This window comes from Chiloscyllium plagiosum, unplaced genomic scaffold, assembly GCF_037043375.1.
Source record: "Chiloscyllium plagiosum isolate Xiang-an unplaced genomic scaffold, Cpla_swu_hap1 HiC_scaffold_40, whole genome shotgun sequence".
NCBI classification, from domain to species: Eukaryota; Metazoa; Chordata; class Chondrichthyes; order Orectolobiformes; family Hemiscylliidae; genus Chiloscyllium; species Chiloscyllium plagiosum.
Window position 1 is genome coordinate 24446703 of NW_028270178.1, and position 19212 is coordinate 24465914.

The 19212-nt window shown below is 55.0% G+C and overlaps 1 long non-coding RNA gene across 1 annotated transcript in view; it reads right to left on the bottom strand.

Annotated features, from left to right (window-relative positions):
• Positions 1-17907, bottom strand: part of LOC148138410 (uncharacterized) — an 82211-nt gene extending 64304 nt beyond the window's left edge. Inside the window, exon 1 of the long non-coding RNA XR_015753932.1 lies at positions 17840-17907. This is a non-coding gene — a long non-coding RNA (uncharacterized LOC148138410). The remainder of the gene's footprint in view (positions 1-17839) is intronic.
• Between the last annotated feature and the right edge of the window lie 1305 nt (positions 17908-19212).

Sequence of the window (19212 nt, forward strand, 5' to 3'; positions counted from 1 at the left end):
GATCTCACTGGGGGGTCACACGCTGATCACACTGAGGGGGGTCACACACTGATCTCACTGGGGGGGTCACACACTGATCACACTGACGGGGTCACACACTGAGGGGGTCACACACTGATCTCACTGGGGGTTCACACACTGATCTTACTGAGGGGGTCACACATTGATCACACTGAGGAGGGTCACACACTGATCACATTGAGGGGGGGTCAAACACTGATCACACAGGGGGGGATCACACTCTGATGTCACCGAGAGGGCGGTTCACACACTGATCTCACTGAGAGGGGTCAAACACAGATCTCACTGAGGGGGAGTCACACACTGATCTCACTGATGGGGGGGTCACACACTGATATCACTTAGTGGGGTCATACACTGATCACACTGAGGGAGGGTCACACACTGATCTCACTGAGAGGGGTCAAACACTGATCTCACTGGGGGGTCACACACTGAGGGGGTCACACACTGCCTGATCACACTGAGGGGGGTCATACACTGATCACACTGAGTCGGGGTCACACACTGATCACACTGAGGGGATTTACACACTGATCTCACTGAGGGGAGTCACACACTGATCTCACTGAGAGGGGTCACACACTAATCTCACTGGGGGGTCACACACTGATCTCACTTGGGGGGTCACACATTGATCTCACTGAGGGGGCTCACACACTGATCTCACTGGGGGGTCACACACTGATCACACTGAGGGGGTCACGTACTGATCTCACTGGGGCGTCACACACTGATCTTACTGAGGGGGATCACACACTGATCTCACTGAGGGGGGTCACACACTGATCTCACTGAGGGGGGACACACACTGATCTCACTGAGGGGCGTCACACACTGATCTCACTGAGGGGGGTCATACACTGATCACACTGAGGGGGGTCACACACTGATCATACTGAGGGGGGTCACACACTGATCTCACGGTGGATCACACACTGATCTCACTTGGGGGGGTCACACACTGATCTCACTTGGGGGGGTCACACACTGATCTCACTGGGAGGGTCACACACTGATCACACTGAGGGGGGTCACACACTGATCACATTGAGGGGGGTCACACACTGATCTCACTGAGGGGGGTCACACGCTGATCTCACTGAGGGGGTCACACACCGATCTTACTGGGGCGTCAAACACGGATCTCACTGAGGGGGGTCACACACTGATCTAACTGAGGGGAGTCACACACTGTTCACACTGAGAGGGGGTCACACACTGATCTCACTGGGGGGGTCACACACTGATCTCACTGAGTGGGGGTCACACACTGATCTTACTGAGGGGGGCCACACACTGATCTCACTGTGGGGGGTCACACACTGACCTTACTAAGGGCGGATCACACACTGATCACACTGAGGGGGGTCACACACTGATCACACTGAGGGGGGTCACACTGATCTTACTGAGGTGAGGTCACACACTGATCACACTGAGGGGGGTCACACACTGATCTTACTGAGGTGGGGTCACACACTGATCTCACTGAGGGGGGAATCACACTTGGGGGTCACACACTGATCTCACTGAGGGGGGTCACACACTGGTCACACTGGGGGGGTCACACACTGCTCTCACTGAGGGGGGTCACACACTGATCACACTGAACGGATTTACACACTGATCTCACTGTGGGGTCACACACTGATCTCACTGGGGGGGTCACACATTGATCTCACTGAGGGGGCTCACACACTGATCTCACTGGGGGATCACACACTGATCACACTGAGGGGGGTCACACACTGATCTCACTGGGAGGGCACACACTGATCTCACTGAGGGGGTCACACACTGATCTCACTGGGGCGTCACACACTGATCTTACTGAGGGTGATCACACACTGATCTCACTGAGGGGGGTCACACACTGATCTCACTGGGGGGTCACACACTGATCACACTGAGGGGGGTCACACACTGATCACACTGAGGGGGGGTCACACACTGATCTCACTGCGGGGGACACACACTGATCTCACTGGGGGGGGGACACACACTGATCTCACTGGGGGGTACCACACTGATCACACTGAGGGTGGTCACACACTGATCTGACTGAGGGGGGGCACACACTGATCTCACTGGGGGGGTCACACACTGATCACACTGAGCGGGGTCACACACAAATCTCACTGAGGGGGGTCACACACGGATCTCACTGAGGGTGGTCACACGCTGATCTCACTGAGGGGGGGTCACACACTGATCTCACTGTGAGGGGTCACACACTGATCTTACTGGGGGGCATCACACACTGATCTCACTGAGGGGGGTCACACACTGATCACACTGAGGGGGGTTCACACACTGATCTCACTGTGAGGGGTCACACACTGATCTTACTGGGGGGCATCACACACTGATCTCACTGAGGGGGGTCACACGCTGATCTTACTGGGGGGTCACACACTGATCTTACTGGGGGATCACACACTGATCTCACTGAGGGTGGTAACACACTGATCTCACTGAGGGGGGTCACACACTGATCACACTGACGGGGTCACACACTGAAGGGGTCACACACTGATCTCACTGGGGGTTCACACACTGATCACACTGAGGGGGGCGTCACACACTGATCTCACTGAGGGGGATCACACGCAAATCTCACTGAGGGGGGTCACACACTGATCTCACTGAGGGGGGTCACACGCTGATCTCACTGAGGGGGGTCACACACTGATCTTACTGTGAGGGGTCACACACTGATCTTACTGGGGGGCATCACACACTGATCTCACTGAGGGGGGTCACACACTGATCACACTGAGGGGGGGTCACACACTGATCTCACTGTGAGGGGTCACACACTGATCTTACTGGGGGGCATCACACACTGATCTCACTGAGGGGGGTCACACGCTGATCTTACTGGGGGGTCACACACTGATCTTACTGGGGGATCACACACTGATCTCACTGAGGGTGGTAACACACTGATCTCACTGAGGGGGTCACACACTGATCACACTGACGGGGTCACACACTGAAGGGGTCACACACTGATCTCACTGGGGGTTCACACACTGATCTTACTGAGGGGGTCACACATTGGTCACACTGAGGGGGGTCACACACTGATCACATTGAGGGGGGGTCAAACACTGATCACACAGGGGGGGATCACACTCTGATGTCACCGAGAGGGCGGTTCACACACTGATCTCACTGAGAGGGGTCAAACACAGATCTCACTGAGGGGGAGTCACACACTGATCTCACTGATGGGGGGGTCACACACTGATATCACTTAGTGGGGTCATACACTGATCACACTGAGAGGGGTCAAACACTGATCTCACTGGGGGGTCACACACTGAGGGGGTCACACACTGTCTGATCACACTGAGGGGGGTCACACACTGATCACACTGAGTCGGGGTCACACACTGATCACATTGTGGGGTCACACTGATCACACTGTGGGGGTCACAAACTGATCTCACTGAGGGGGGTCACACACTGATCGCACTGGGGGGGTCACACACTGATCTCACTGAGGGGGGTTACACACTGATCTCACTGAGGGGGGGTCACACACTGATCACACTGAGGGGGGTCACACACTGATCTCACGGGGGGTCACACACTGATTACACTGAGGGGGGTCACAAACTGATCTCACTGAGGGGGGTCACACACTGATCTCACTGGGGGGTCACACACTGATCACACTGAGGGGGGTCACACACTGATCTCACTGGGGGGGTCACACACTGATCACACTGACAGGGTCACACACTGAGGGGATCACATACTGATCTCACTGGGGGTTCACACACTGATCTTACTGAGGGGGTCACACATTGATCACACTGAGGAGGGTCACACACTGATCACATTGCGGGGGGGTCAAACACTGATCACACAGGGGGGGATCACACTCTGATGTCACCGAGAGGGCGGTTCACACACTGATCTCACTGAGAGGGGTCAAACACAGATCTCACTGAGGGGGAGTCACACACTGATCTCACTGATGGGGGGGGTCACACACTGATATCACTTAGTGCGGTCATACACTGATCACACTGAGGGAGGGTCACACACTGATCTCACTGAGAGGGGTCAAACACTGATCTCAGTGGGGGGTCACACACTGAGGGGGTCACACACTGTCTGATCACACTGAGGGGGGTCATACACTGATCACACTGAGTCGGGGTCACACACTGATCACACTGTGGGGTCACACTGATCACACTGTGGGGGTCACAAACTGATCTCACTGAGGGGGGTCACACACTGATCGCACTGGGGGGGTCACACATTGATCTCACTGAGGGGGGTTACACACTGATCTCACTGAGGGGGGGTCACACACTGATCACACTGAGGGGGGTCACACATTGATCTCACTGAGGGGGGTCACACACTGATCTCACGGGGGGTCACACACTGATTACACTGAGGGGGGTCACAAACTGATCTCACTGAGGGGGGTCACACACTGATCTCACTGGGGGGTCACACACTGATCACACTGAGGGGGGTCACACACTGATCGCACTGGGGGGGTTACACACTGATCACATTGAGGTGGTCACACACTGTCTGATCACACTGAGGGGGTCACACTGAGCGGGTCACACACTGATCTCACTGAGGGGGGTCACACACTGATATCACTGAGAGGGGTCACACACTAATCTCACTGGTGGGTCACACACAGATCTCACTGAGGGGGGATCACACACTAATCACACTGAGGGGGTATCACACACTAATCACACTGAGGGGGGGTCACACACTGATCTTACTGGGGGGGGTCACACACTGATCTCACTGAGTGGGGGTCACACACTGATCTTACTGAGGGGGGGCACACACTGATCTCACTGAGGGGGGTCACACACTGATCTTACTGAGGGGGGGTCACACACTGATCACACTGAAGGGGGTCACACACTGATCTTACTGAGGTGAGGTCACACACTGATCACACTGAGGGAGGTCACACACTGATCTTACTGAGGTGGGGTCACACACTGATCTCACTGAGGTGGGAATCACACTGGGGGTCACACACTGATCTCACTGAGGGGGGACACACACTGGTCACACTGGGTGGGTCACACACTGCTCTCACTGAGGGGGGTTACACACTGATCACACTGAGGGGGGGTTACACACTGATCTCACTGAGAGGGGTCACACACTGATCTCACTGGGGGGTCACACGCTGATCTATTTGGGGGGGTCACACATTGATCTCACTGAGGGGGCTCACACACTGATCTCACTGGGGGGTCACACACAGATCACACTGCGGCGATCACACACTGAAAACACTGAGGGGGGAGTCACACTCTGATCTCACTGAGAGGGGTCACACACTGATCTTACTGGGAGGGTCACACACTGATCTCACTGAGGGGGGTCACACGCTGATCTTACTGGGGGAGTCACACACTGATCTTACTGGGGGGTAACACACTGATCTCACTGAGGGGGGTCACACACTGATCTTACTGAGGGGGGTCACACACTGATCACATTGTGGGGGGTCACACACTGATCTCACTGAGGGGGGTCACACGCTGATCTCACTGAGGGGGGTCACACACTGATCTCACTGAGGGGGGACACACACTGATCTCACTGAGGGGCGTCACACACTGATCTCACTGAGGGGAGTCACACACTGTTCACACTGAGAGGGGGTCACACACTGATCTTACTGGGGGGGTCACACACTGATCTCACTGAATGGGGGTCACACACTGATCTTACTGAGGGGGGGCACACACTGATCTCACTGAGGGGGGTCACACACTGATCTTACTGAGGGCGGATCACACACTGATCACACTGAGGGGGGTCACACACTGATCACACTGAGGGGGGTCACACTGATCTTACTGAGGTGAGGTCACACACTGATCACACTGAGGGGGGTCACACACTGATCTTAGTGAGGTGGGGTCACACACTGATCTCACTGAGGGGGGAATCACACTTGGGGGTCACATACTGATCTCACTGAGGGGGGTCACACACTGGTCACACTGGGGGGGTCACACACTGCTCTCACTGAGGGGGGTCACACACTGATCACACTGAAGGGATTTACACACTGATCTCACTGTGGGGTCACACACTGATCTCACTAGGGGGGTCACACATTGATCTCACTGAGGGGGCTCACACACTGATCTCACTGGGGGGTCACACACTGATCACACTGAGGGGGGTCACACACTGATCTCACTGGGGGGGCACACACTGATCTCACTGAGGGGGTCACACACTGATCTCACTGGGGTGTCACACACTGATCCTACTGAGGGTGATCAAACACTGATCTCACTGAGGGGGGTCACACACTGATCTCACTGGGGGGTCACACACTGATCTCACTGGGGGGTCACACACTGATCACACTGAGGGGGGTCACACACTGATCTCACTGCGGGGTTCACACACTGATCACACTGAGGGGGGGTCACACACTGATCTCATTGGGGGGTAACACACTGATCACACTGAGGGTGGTCACACACTGATCTGACTGAGGGGGGCACACACTGATCTCACTGGGGGGGGTCACACACTGATCACACTGAGGGGGCGTCACACACTGATCTTACTGAGGGGGATCACACACAAATCTCACTGAGGGGGGTCACACACTGATCACACTGAGGGGGGTCACACGCTGATCTCACTGAGGGGGGGTCACACACTGATCTCACTGTGAGGGGTCACACACTGATCTTACTGGGGGGCATCACACACTGATCTCACTGAGGGGGGTCACACACTGATCACACTGAGGGGGGTCACACACTGATCTCACTGTGAGGGGTCACACACTGATCTCACTGAGGGGGGTCACACGCTGATCTTACTGGGGGGTCACACACTGATCTTACTGGGGGGGTCACACACTGATCTCACTGAGGGTGGTAACACACTGATCTCACTGAGGGGGGTCACACACTGATCACACTGACGGGGTCACACACTGAGGGGGTCACACACTGATCTTACTGAGGGGGTCACACATTGATCACACTGAGGGGGGTCACACACTGATCACACTGAGGGGGGGGTCAAACACTGATCACACAGGGGGGGATCACACTCTGATGTCACCGAGAGGGCAGTTCACACACTGATCTCACTGAGAGGGGTCAAACACAGATCTCACTGAGGGGGGGGTCACACACTGATCTCACTGATGGGGGGGTCACACACTGATATCACTTAGTGGGGTCATACACTGATCACACTGAGGGAGGGTCACACACTGATCTCACTGAGAGGGGTCAAACACTGATCTCACTGGGGGGTCACACACTGAGGGGGTCACACACTGTCTGATCACACTGAGGGGGGTCACACACTGATCACACTGAGTCGGGGTCACACACTGATCACACTGTGGGGTCACACTGATCACACTGTGGGGGTCACAAACTGATCTCACTGAGGGGGGTCACACACTGATCGCACTGGGGGGGTCACACACTGATCTCACTGAGGGGGGTTACACACTGATCTCATTGAGGGGGGGTCACACACTGATCACACTGAGGGGGGTCACACATTGATCTCACTGAGGGGGGTCACACACTGATCTCACGGGGGGTCACACACTGATTACACTGAGGGGGGTCACAAACTGATCTCACTGAGGGGGGTCACAGACTGATCTCACTGGGGGGTCACACACTGATCACACTGAGGGGGGTCACACACTGATCTCACTGGGGGGTCACACACTGATCACATTGAGGTGGTCACACACTGTCTGATCACACTGAGGGGGTCACACTGAGCGGGTCACACACTGATCTCACTGAGGGGGGTCACACACTGATATCACTGATAGGGGTCACACACTGATCTCACTGAGGGGGGACCACACACTAATCACACTGAGGGGGGATCACACACTAATCACACTGAGGGGGGATCACACACTAATCACACTGAGGGGCGGTCACACACTGATCTTACTGGGGGGGGGTCACACACTGATCTCACTGAGTGGGGGTCACACACTGATCTTACTGAGGGGGGGCATACACTGATCTCACTGAGGGGGGTCACACACTGATCTTACTGAGGGGGGGTCACACACTGATCACACTGAAGGGGGTCACACACTGATCTTACTGAGGTGAGGTCACACACTGATCACACTGAGGGGGGTCACACAGTGATCTTACTGAGGTGGGGTCACACACTGATCTCACTGAGGGGGGAATCACACTGGAGGGTCACACACTGATCTCACTGAGGGGGGACACACACTGGTCACACTGGGTGGGTCACACACTGCTCTCACTGAGGGGGGTTACACACTGATCACACTGAGGGGGGGTTACACACTGATCTCACTGAGGGGAGTCACACACTGATCTCACTGAGAGGGGTCACACACTGATCTCACTGGGGGGTCACACATTGATCTCAATGAGGGGGATCACACACTGATCTCACTGGGGGGTCACACACTGATCTCACTGAGGGGGGTCACACACTGATCTCACTGGGAGGGCACACACTGATCTCACTGAGGGGGGCACACACTGATCTCACTGGGGCGTCACACACTGATCTTACTGAGGGGGATCACACACTGATCTCACTGCGGGGGTCACACACTGATCACACTGAGGGGGGGTCACACACTGATCTCACTGAGAGGGGTCACACACTGATCTTACTGGGGGGCGTCACACACTGATCTCACTGAGGGGGGTCACACGCTGATCTTACTGGGGGGGTCACACACTGATCTTACTGGGGGTGTCACACACTGATCTCACTGCTGGTGGTAACACACTGATCTCACTGAGGGGGGTCACACGCTGATCTCACTGAGGGGGATCACACACTGATCACACTGAGGGGGTCACACACTGAGGGGGTCGCACACTGATCTCACTGGGGGGGTCACACACTGATCTAACTGAGGGGGGTCACACACTGATCACACTGAGGGGGGTCACACACTGATGACACTGAGGGCGGGTCACACACTGATCACACTGGGGGGGTCACACACTGATCTCACTGAGGGGTGTCACACACTGATCTGACTGAGGTGAGGTCACACAATGATCACACTGAGGGGGTCACACACTGAGGGGGTCACACACTGATCTCACTCGGGTGTCACACACTGATCTTACTGAGGGGGGTTACACACTGCTCTCACTGAGGGGGGTCACACATAGATCACACTGAGCGGGGGTTTACAACTGATCACACTGAGGTGGGTCACACACTGATCTCACTGAGAGGGGTCACACACTGATCTTACTGGGGGATCACACACTGATCTCACTGAGGGGTCACACATTGATCTCACTGAGGATGGTCACACACTGATCTCACTGGGGGGTAACACACTGATCACACTGAGGGTGGTCACACACTGATCTTACTGAGGGGGGGGCACACACTGATCTCACTGGTGGGGTCACACACTGATCACACTGAGGGGGGCGTCACACACTGATCTTACTGAGTGGGATCACACACAAATCTCACTGAGGGTGGTCACACACTGATCACACTGAGGGGGGGTCACACACTGATCTCACTGTGAGGGGTCACACACTGATCTTACTGGGGGGCATCACACACTGATCTCACTGAGGGGGGTCACACACTGATCTCACTGAGGGTGGTAACACACTGATCTCACTGAGGGGGGTCACACACTGATCACACTGACGGGGTCACACACTGAGGGGGTCACACACTGATCACATTGAGGGGGGGTCAAACACTGATCACATTGGGGGGGGATCACACTCTGATGTCACCGAGAGGGGGGGTCACACACTGATCTCACTGAGAGGGGTCAAACACAGATCTCACTGAGGGGGGGTCACACACTGATCTCACTGATGGGGGGGTCACACACTGATATCACTTAGTGGGGTCATACACTGATCACACTGAGGGAGGGTCACACACTGATCTCACTGAGAGGGGTCAAACACTGATCTCACTGGGGGGTCACACACTGAGGGGGTCACACACTGTCTGATCACACTGAGGGGGGTCACACACTGATCACACTGAGTCGGGGTCACACACTGATCACACTGTGGGGTCACACTGATCACACTGTGGGGGTCACACACTGATCTCACTGAGGGGGGTCACACACTGATCGCGCTGGGGGGGTCACACACGGATCTCACTGAGGGGGGTTACACACTGATCTCACTGAGGGGGGGTCACACACTGATCACACTCAGAGGTGTCACACCTTGATCTCACTGAGGGGGGGTCACACACTGATTACACTGAGGGGGGTCACAAACTGATCTCACTGAGGGGGGTCACACACTGATCTCACTGGGGGGCACACACTGATCACACTGAGGGGGGTCACACACTGATCTCACTGGGGGGGTCATACACTGATCACATTGAGGTGGTCACACACTGTCTGATCACACTGAGGGGGTCACACTGAGGGGGTCACACACTGATCTCACTGAGGGGGGTCACACACTGATATCACTGAGAGGGGTCACACACTGATCTCACTGGGGGGTCACACACAGATCTCACTGAGAGGGGTCACACACTGTTCTCACTGAGGGGGGAACACACACTAATCACACTGAGGGGGGTCACACATTGATCTCACTGAGGGGGAGTCACACACTGATCACACTGAGCGGGGTCACCCACTGATCACACTGAGGGGGGTCACACACTGATCTCACTGGGGGGGTCACATACTGATCACACTGAGGGCGGTCACACACTGATCTCACTGCGGGGGTCACACACAGATAACACTGTGGGGGGTCACACACATATCTTACTGGGGGGGGTAACACACTGATCTCACTGAGGGGGGTCACACACTGATCACACTGAGGGGGGTCACACACTGATCTTACTGAGGGGGGTCACACACTGATCGATCTGAGGGGGGGTCACACACTGATTTCACTGAGGGGTGTCACACACTGATCTTACTGAGGGGGGTCACACACTGAGGGGGGTCATACACTGATCACACTGATGGGGGTCACTCACTGATCTTACTGAGGTGGGGTCACACACTGATCACACTGAGGGGGGTCGCACACTGATCTTACTGAGGTGGGGTCACACACTGATCTCACTGAGGGGGGGATCACACATCACAATCGGGGGGTCACACACTGATCTCACTGAGAGGGGTCAAACACTGATCTCACTGGTGGGGTCACACACTGCTCACACTGAGGGGGTCACACACTGTCTGATCACACTGAGGGCGGTCACACACAGATCACACTGAGGGGGTCACACTGATCACACTGGGGTGGGTCACACACTGATCTCACTGAGGGGGGTCACTCACTGATCTCACTGAGAGGGGTCACACACTGATCTCACTGGGGGGGTCACACACTGATCTCACTGAGAGGGGTCACACACTGATCTCACTGAGGGGGGATCACACACTGATCACACTAAGGGGGGTCACACATTGATCTCACTGAGGGGGAGTCACACACTGATCACACTGAGCTGGGTCACACACTGATCACACTGAGGTGGGTCACAAACTGATCTCACTGAGGGGGGTCACACACTGATCACACTGATAGGGGTGTCAAACACTGATCACACTGAGGGGGGTGTCACACACTGATCTCACAGGGGGGGTCACACACTAATCACACTGAGGGGGGTCACACACTGATCTCACTGTGGGGATCACACGCTGATAACACCGAGGGGGGTGACACACTGATCTTACTGGAGGGGTCACACACTGATCTCACCGAGGGGGGTCACAGACTGATCACACTGAGGGGGGGTCACACACTGATCTTACTGAGGGGAGTCAGACACTGATCTCACTGAAGGGGGGTCTCACACTGATTTCTCTGAGGGGGGGTCACACACTGATCTTACTGAGGGGGGGTCACACACTGATCACACTGAGGGGGTGTCACACACTGATCTCACTGGGGGGTCACACACTAATCACACTGAGGGGGGTCACACACTGATCTCACTGCGGGGATCACACGCTGATAACACCGAGGGGGGTGACACACTGATCTTACTGGAGGGGTTACACACTGATCTCACCGAGGGTGGTCACAGACTGATCACACTGAGGGGGGGTCACACACTGATCTTACTGAGGGGAGTCACACACTGATCTCACTGAAGGGGGGTCTCACACTGATTTCTCTGTGGGGGGTCACACACTGATCTTACTGAGGGGGGGTCACACACTGATCTCACTGAGAGGGGTCAAACACTGATCTCACTGAGGGGGGTCACACACTGATCAAACTGATGGGGGGGTCACACACTGATCTCACTGAGTGGGGTCACACACTGATCACACTGAGGGAGGGTCACACACTGATCTCACTGAGGGGGGTCACACACTGATATCACTGAGAGGGGTCACACACTGATCTCACTGGGGGGTCACACACAGATCTCACTGAGAGGGGTCACACACTAATCTCACTGAGGGGGGATCACACAGTAATCACACTGAGGGGGGTCACACATTGATCTCACTGAGGGGGAGTCACACACTGATCACACTGAGCGGGTCACACACTGATCACACTGAGGGGATCACAAACTGATCTTACTGAGGGGGGTCACACACTGATCACACTGGGGGGGGTCACACACTGATCACACTGAGGGGGTCACACACTGATCTCACTGGGGGGGTCACATACTGATCACACTGAGGGGGGTCACACACTGATCTCACTGCGGGGTTCACACACAGATAACACTGTGGGGGGTCACACACTGATCTTACTTGGGGGGGTCACACACTGATCTCACTGAGGGGGGTCACACACTGATCACACTGAGGGGGGTCACACACTGATCTTACTGAGGGGGGTCACACACTGATCTCACTGAGGGGGGTCACACACTGATCACACTGAGGGGGTCATACACTGTTCACACTGATGGGGGTCACTCACTGATCTTACTGAGGTGGGGTCACACACTGATCACACTGAGGCGGGTGTCACACACTGATCACACTGTGGGGGGTCACACACTGATCTCACTGGTGGGGTCACACACTGATCACACTGAGGGGGGTCACACACTGATCTCACTGCGGGGGTCACACACTGATAACACCGAGGGGGGTCACACACTGATCTTACTGGGGGGGTCACACACTGATCTCATCGAGGGGGGTCACAGACTGATCACACTGAGGGGGGGTCACACACTGATCTTACTGAGGGGGGTCACACACTGATCTCACTGAGGCGGGGTCTCACACTGATCTCTCTGAGGGGGGTCACACACTGATCTTACTGAGCGGGGGTCACATACTGATCACACTGAGGGGGTCATACACTGATCACACTGATGGGGGTCAATCACTGATCTTACTGAGGTGGGGTGACACACTGATCACACTGAGGTGGGTCACACACTGATCTTACTGAGGTGGGGTCACACACTGATCTCACTGAGGGGGGAATCACACTGATCACACTGAGGTGGGGTCACACACTGATCACACTGAGGGGGGTCACACACTGATCACACTGAGGGGGGTCACGCACTGATCTCACTGAGGGGGGGTTCACACACTGATCACACTGAGGGGGGTCACACACTGATTTCACTGAGGGTGGCGTCTCACACTGATCTCACTGAGGGGGGTGTCACACACTGATCTCACTGAGGGTGGGGTCACACACTGATCTCAATGAGGGGGGTTACACACTGATCTTACTGAGGGGGGTCACACACACTGATCTCACTGAGGGGGGTCACACACTGATCTTACTGGGGGGGTTACACACTGATCACACTGAGGGGGGGTCACACACTGATCTCACTGAGGGGGGTCACACACTGATCTTACTGGGGGGTCACACACTGATCTCACTGAGGGGGGTCACACACTGATCTCACTGAGGGTGGGCTCACACACTGATCTCACTGAGGGGGGTCCCACACTGATCTCACTGAGGGGGCGTCACACACTGATCACACTGGGGGTGGGTCACACACTTATCTTACTGAGGGGGGGTCACACACTGTCTGATCTCACTGTGGGGTCACACACTGATCACACTGAGGGGGGTCACACACTGATCTCACTGAGGGGGGGTCACAAACTGATCACACTGAGAGGGGGGTCACACACTGATCATACTGAGGGGGTCACACACTGATCTTACTGAGGGGGATCACACACTGATCTTACTAAGGGAGGGTCACACACTGATCACACTGAGGGGGGTTCACACACTGATCACACTGGGGGGGGGTAACACACTGATCACACTGAGGGGGGGTCACACACTGATCTCACTGGGGGGGCACACACTGATCACACTGAGAGGGGGGGGTCACACACTGTCTGATCTCGGGGGGAGGGCGGTATAAACTGTCGGATGTTATAATTTGGCTCCAAAGCCGCACCCGCACCTCCTTTAGCAGTTCATGCGTTAAGTATAGAACATTAATACAATATATCACCACAGTGTTAATCCAATAAACCATTCACACTGACGCTCTGTGAAGATTAAATAAATTTCTCACCGTCACCAACAAACAAAACACATAACTGCTCCACCTCCGGTAACTGCGCATGCTCGGTAGTGGGTTCTATGCACGCACACTCGCTGTGGGACTGCCCATTGTCCGTACCGCGCGCCCAAGGGGTGTTGGCGGACATGCGCACTGTACAGATTTTTAACTTTCTCCACCCGAGTCCCACACCGTCACCTCCAAATCTTCACAGATCCCCGTTGTTTTCCCGTGTGGGCGGCCCGGCTCGCGCGGTGACAGTTGAACCGCCGAGCCCGCGCGCTGCTTAGGGCGAATTTGTTTGTGCGGCCTAGGTAAAAACAATGACTGCAGATGCTGGAAACCAGATTCTGGATCAGTGGTGCTGGAAGAGCACAGCAGTTCAGGCAGCATCCGAGGACAGGCAAAATCGACGTTTCGGGCAAAAGCCCTTCATCAGGAATAAAGGCAGAGAACCTGAAGCGTGGAGAGATAAGCTAGAGGAGGGTGGGGGTGGGAAGAGAGTAGCATAGAGTACAATAGGTCAGTGGGGAAGGAGATGAAGGTGATAGGTCAGGGAGGAGAGGGTGGAGTGGATAGGTGGAAAAGGAGCTGGGCAGGTCGGACAAGTCCGGACAAGTCAGGGGATCGAGTTGCTGGAGGTTAGAAGCTAGGATGAGGTGGGGGAAGGGGAAATGAGGAAACTGTTGAAATCCACATTGATGCCCTGGGGTTGAAGTGTTCCGAGGCGGAAGATGAGGCGTTCTTCATCCAGGCGTCTGGTGGTGAGGGAGCGGCGGTGGAGGAGGCCCAGCACCTCCATATCCTTGGCAGAGTGGGAGGGGGAGTTGAAATGTTGAGCCACGGGGCGATTTGGTTGATTGGTGCGACTGTCTCGGAGATGTTCCCTAAAGCGCTTTGCTAGGAGGCGCCCAGTCTCCCCAATGTAGAGGAGAACGCATCGGGAGCAACGGATACAATAGATGATATTAGTGGATGTGCAGGTAAAACTTTGATGGATGTGGAAGGCTCCTTTAGGGCCTTGGATGGAGGTGAGGGAAGAGGTGTGGGCACAGGTTTTACAGTTCCTGCGGTGGCAGGGGAAAGTGCCAGGATGGGAGGGTGGGTCGTAGGGGGGGCGTGGACCTGACCAGGTAGTCACGGAGGGAACGGTCTTTGCGGAAGGCGGAGAGGGGTGGGGAGGGAAATATATCCCTTGTGGTGGGGTCTGCTTGGAGGTGGCGGAAATGTCGGCGGATGATTTGATTTATGCGAAGGTTGGTAGGGTGGAAGGTGAGCACGAGAGGTGTTCTGTCCTTGTTGCAGTTGGAGGGGTTGGGTCTGAGGGCGGAGGTGCGGGATGTGGATGAGATGCGTTGGAGGGCATCTTTAACTACATGGGAAGGGAAATTGCGGTCTCTAAAGAAGAAGGCCATTTGGTGTGTTCTATGGTGGAACCGCTCCTCCTGGGAGCAGATACGGCGGAGGCGGAGGAATTGGGAATACGGGATGGCATTTTTTGCAAGAGGTAGGGTGGGAAGAGGTGTAATCCAGGTAGCTGTGGGAGTCGGTGGGTTTGTAGAAAATGTCAGTGTCAAGTCGGTCGTCACTGATGGAGATGGAGAGGTCCAGGAAGGGGAGGGAGGTGTCAGAGATGGTCCAGGTAAATTTAAGGTCAGGGTGGAATGTGTTGGTGAAGTTGATGAATTGCTCAACCTCCTCACGGGAGCACGAGGTGGCGCCAATGCAGTCATCAATGTAGCAGAGGAAGAGGTGGGGAGTGGTGCCGGTGTAATTACGGAAGATCAACTGCTCTACGTAGCCAACAATGAGACAGGCATAGCTCATTGGTCTGGAGGAAGTGGGAGGATTCAAAGGAGAAATTGTTAAGGGTGAGGACCAGTTTAGCCAAACGAATGAGAGTGTCGGTGGAGGGGTGCTGTTGGGAACGTCTGGAGAAGAAAAAACGGAGGACTTGGAGGCCCTGGTCATGGCGGATGGAGGTGTAGAGGGATTGGATATCCATGGTGAAGATGAGGCGTTGGGGGCCGGAGAAACGGAAGTCTTGGAGGAGGTGGAGGGCGTGGGTGGTGTCTCGAACGTATGTGGGGAGTTCCTGGACTAGGGGGGATAGGACAGAGTCGAGGTAGGTAGAGATGAGTTCAGTGGGCAGGAGCATGCTGAGACAATGGGTCGGCCAGGGTGGTCAGGCTTGTGGATCTTGGGAAGGAGGTAGAACCGGGCAGTGCGTGGTTCCCAGACTATGAGGTTGGAAGCTGTGGATGGGAGATCTCCTGAGGTGATGAGGTTCTGTTTGGTCTGGGAGATGATGGTTTGGTATTGGGGGGTGGGGTCATGGTCAAGGGGGCGGTAGGAAGAGGTGTCCTCGAGTTGGCGTTTGGCTTCAGCGATGGAGAGGTCAGTGTGCCAGACTACCACTGCGCCCTCTTTGTCCGCTGGCTTGATGGTGAGGTCAGGATTGGAGCAGAGGGATTGGAGGGCCGCGCGTTGTGAGGATGAGAGGAGTGGGGGAGGGGGGTCGACAGGTTGAGGCGGTTAATGTCCCGGCGGCAGTTGGAAATGAAGAGGTCGAGGGCAGGTAATAGGCCAGCGCGGGGTGTCCAGGTGGATGCAGTGTGTTGGAGGTGGGTGAAGAGGTCCTCGGAAGGTGGGCGGGAGTCCTGATTGTGAAAGTAGGCTCGGAGGCGGAGGCGACGGAAGAATTGTTCGATGTCACGGCGTGTATTAAATTCATTGATGCATGGACGCAGGGGGACGAAGGTGAGTCCTTTGCTGAGGACTGATCGTTCGTCCTCAGTGAGGGGGAGGTCTGGGGGGATGGTGAAAACTCGGCAGGGCTGGGAGCTGGGAGCTGGTGTGGGTGTAGAGCTGGGAGTGGGGTCGGAGCCAGTACCTGGAGTGGGTGTGATGGTGGGGGGAATGGGGGTAGAGTCATGAGCAGGGGTAGTGTTCCCCTCGGGGTTCTGGGGGGTGGGGATAGTGACAGTGTGGTCTGTGGGGGGCGTGTCAGCAGAATGCAGGTGAGTGGCTCTGGTGGTGGCAGACACGGCAGTAGGGGTGGCAGAAGTCACTGAGCGTGTGGCATCGGCGATGATGTGAGGGCCGGAAGTGGCTGTGGGAGTGGCCATGATGGGGGCAGAAGTGACATCATCAATCAGCGTGGGGGTGGTAGCTGCATCAGCTGCATGGCTAATGGCGTTTCCGAGGCCAGGGGAATCTTCTGGAATGTTCGAGGAGCACTGGTTATGGAGGTGGGTAGATAAAAGTTTGTTGTACTTACAGTTTTTGATGTTTGAGATTGAGTTGAAGTACTCTTTGTTGAGAGTATGAATTCTCCTGAGGATGTAGGACAGAGTGGGTCCTTTGCAATTCTGAGAGAGTGTGGCCCTCAGCTGAGGCAGGGCAGACTGTAGAGAGGTTAGTTACCGTCACATTGCTGCAAGCAGCCTGTCTCGATTTGTTCGGTCAACCTCCATTTAGATCAGTTAAGCCAATGGACAGCAGGACCGCTTATTGCGTCATGTGTATCTGGGCGGCAGAACCCGGGCATGTTTTTGTTGTTGTTGTTGCTCTGAGTGACCCCGCCTTGGAGGCGGTTCAGGGCGGGGTTTAGGTTTAAACTTGGAATGCAACCAATGTTGGGGTGGGGTTGAGGGGAGACCACATGAGGGAGTCCATTTCCCTGCTCCACTGTATTCAATCATGTCAGAAATGGAGAAGTGTGTTGTTTTCGCAGATATAGCAAAAAAGGTAGTGATAATGAGCTTGAGTATAGTGCTGATAAATCGAGCTACAGACAATGATTAAATCAGCAAGCACTAGGGAAATGTATAATTGGGTACTAACTTTAGTGCACAAATATTCTAGCAAATAATTTAGTCTCAGCAAAATAGCTGAGATAGCTGAAGCACATAAACTAGGCAAGAAAAGAAATGTATATTCAGGAATGGAATGTACCTATGAACAATTAGATTATGTTACAGGCCCTTTCGGCCCAACAAGTCCACACTGACCCGCCAAAGCGCAACCCACCCATACCCCTACGTTTACCCCTTACCTTACACTACGGGCAATTTAGCATGGCCAATTCACCTGACCCTGCACATCTTTGGACTGTGGGAGGAAACCGGAGTACCCGGAGGAAACCCACGCAGACACGGGGAGAACGTGCAAACTCCACACAGTCAGTCACCTGAGGTGGGAATTGAACCCGGGTCTCTGGCGCTGTGAGGCAGCAGTGCTAACCACTGTGCCACCGTGCCGCCCACAATGGAAGATGTTACAAGCAAAACAGATAAAGTGAAAGGAACATCAAGATCCAAGTTTAGCAAAATCTCCCATATGGCTGCACTTCCACTGAGAAAGGTCGCCAACTTGGAGAAGGGGGGGAAATAATAAGAGCGGATCGCAAGTTAGTTGGAGAATAAATTCTGGATCAGTGGTGCTGGAAGAGCACAGCAATTCAGGCAGCATCCCACGAGCAGTGAAATCGACGTTTCGGGCAAAAGCCCTTCATCAGGAATAAAGGCAGAGAGTCTGAAGCGTGGAGAGATAAGCTGGAGGAGGGTGGGGGTGAGGAGAGAGTAGCATAGAGTACAATGGGTGAGGCGGGGAGGACCTGGGAGTTGCAGTGGGAGAGGGACTCCCTGAGAT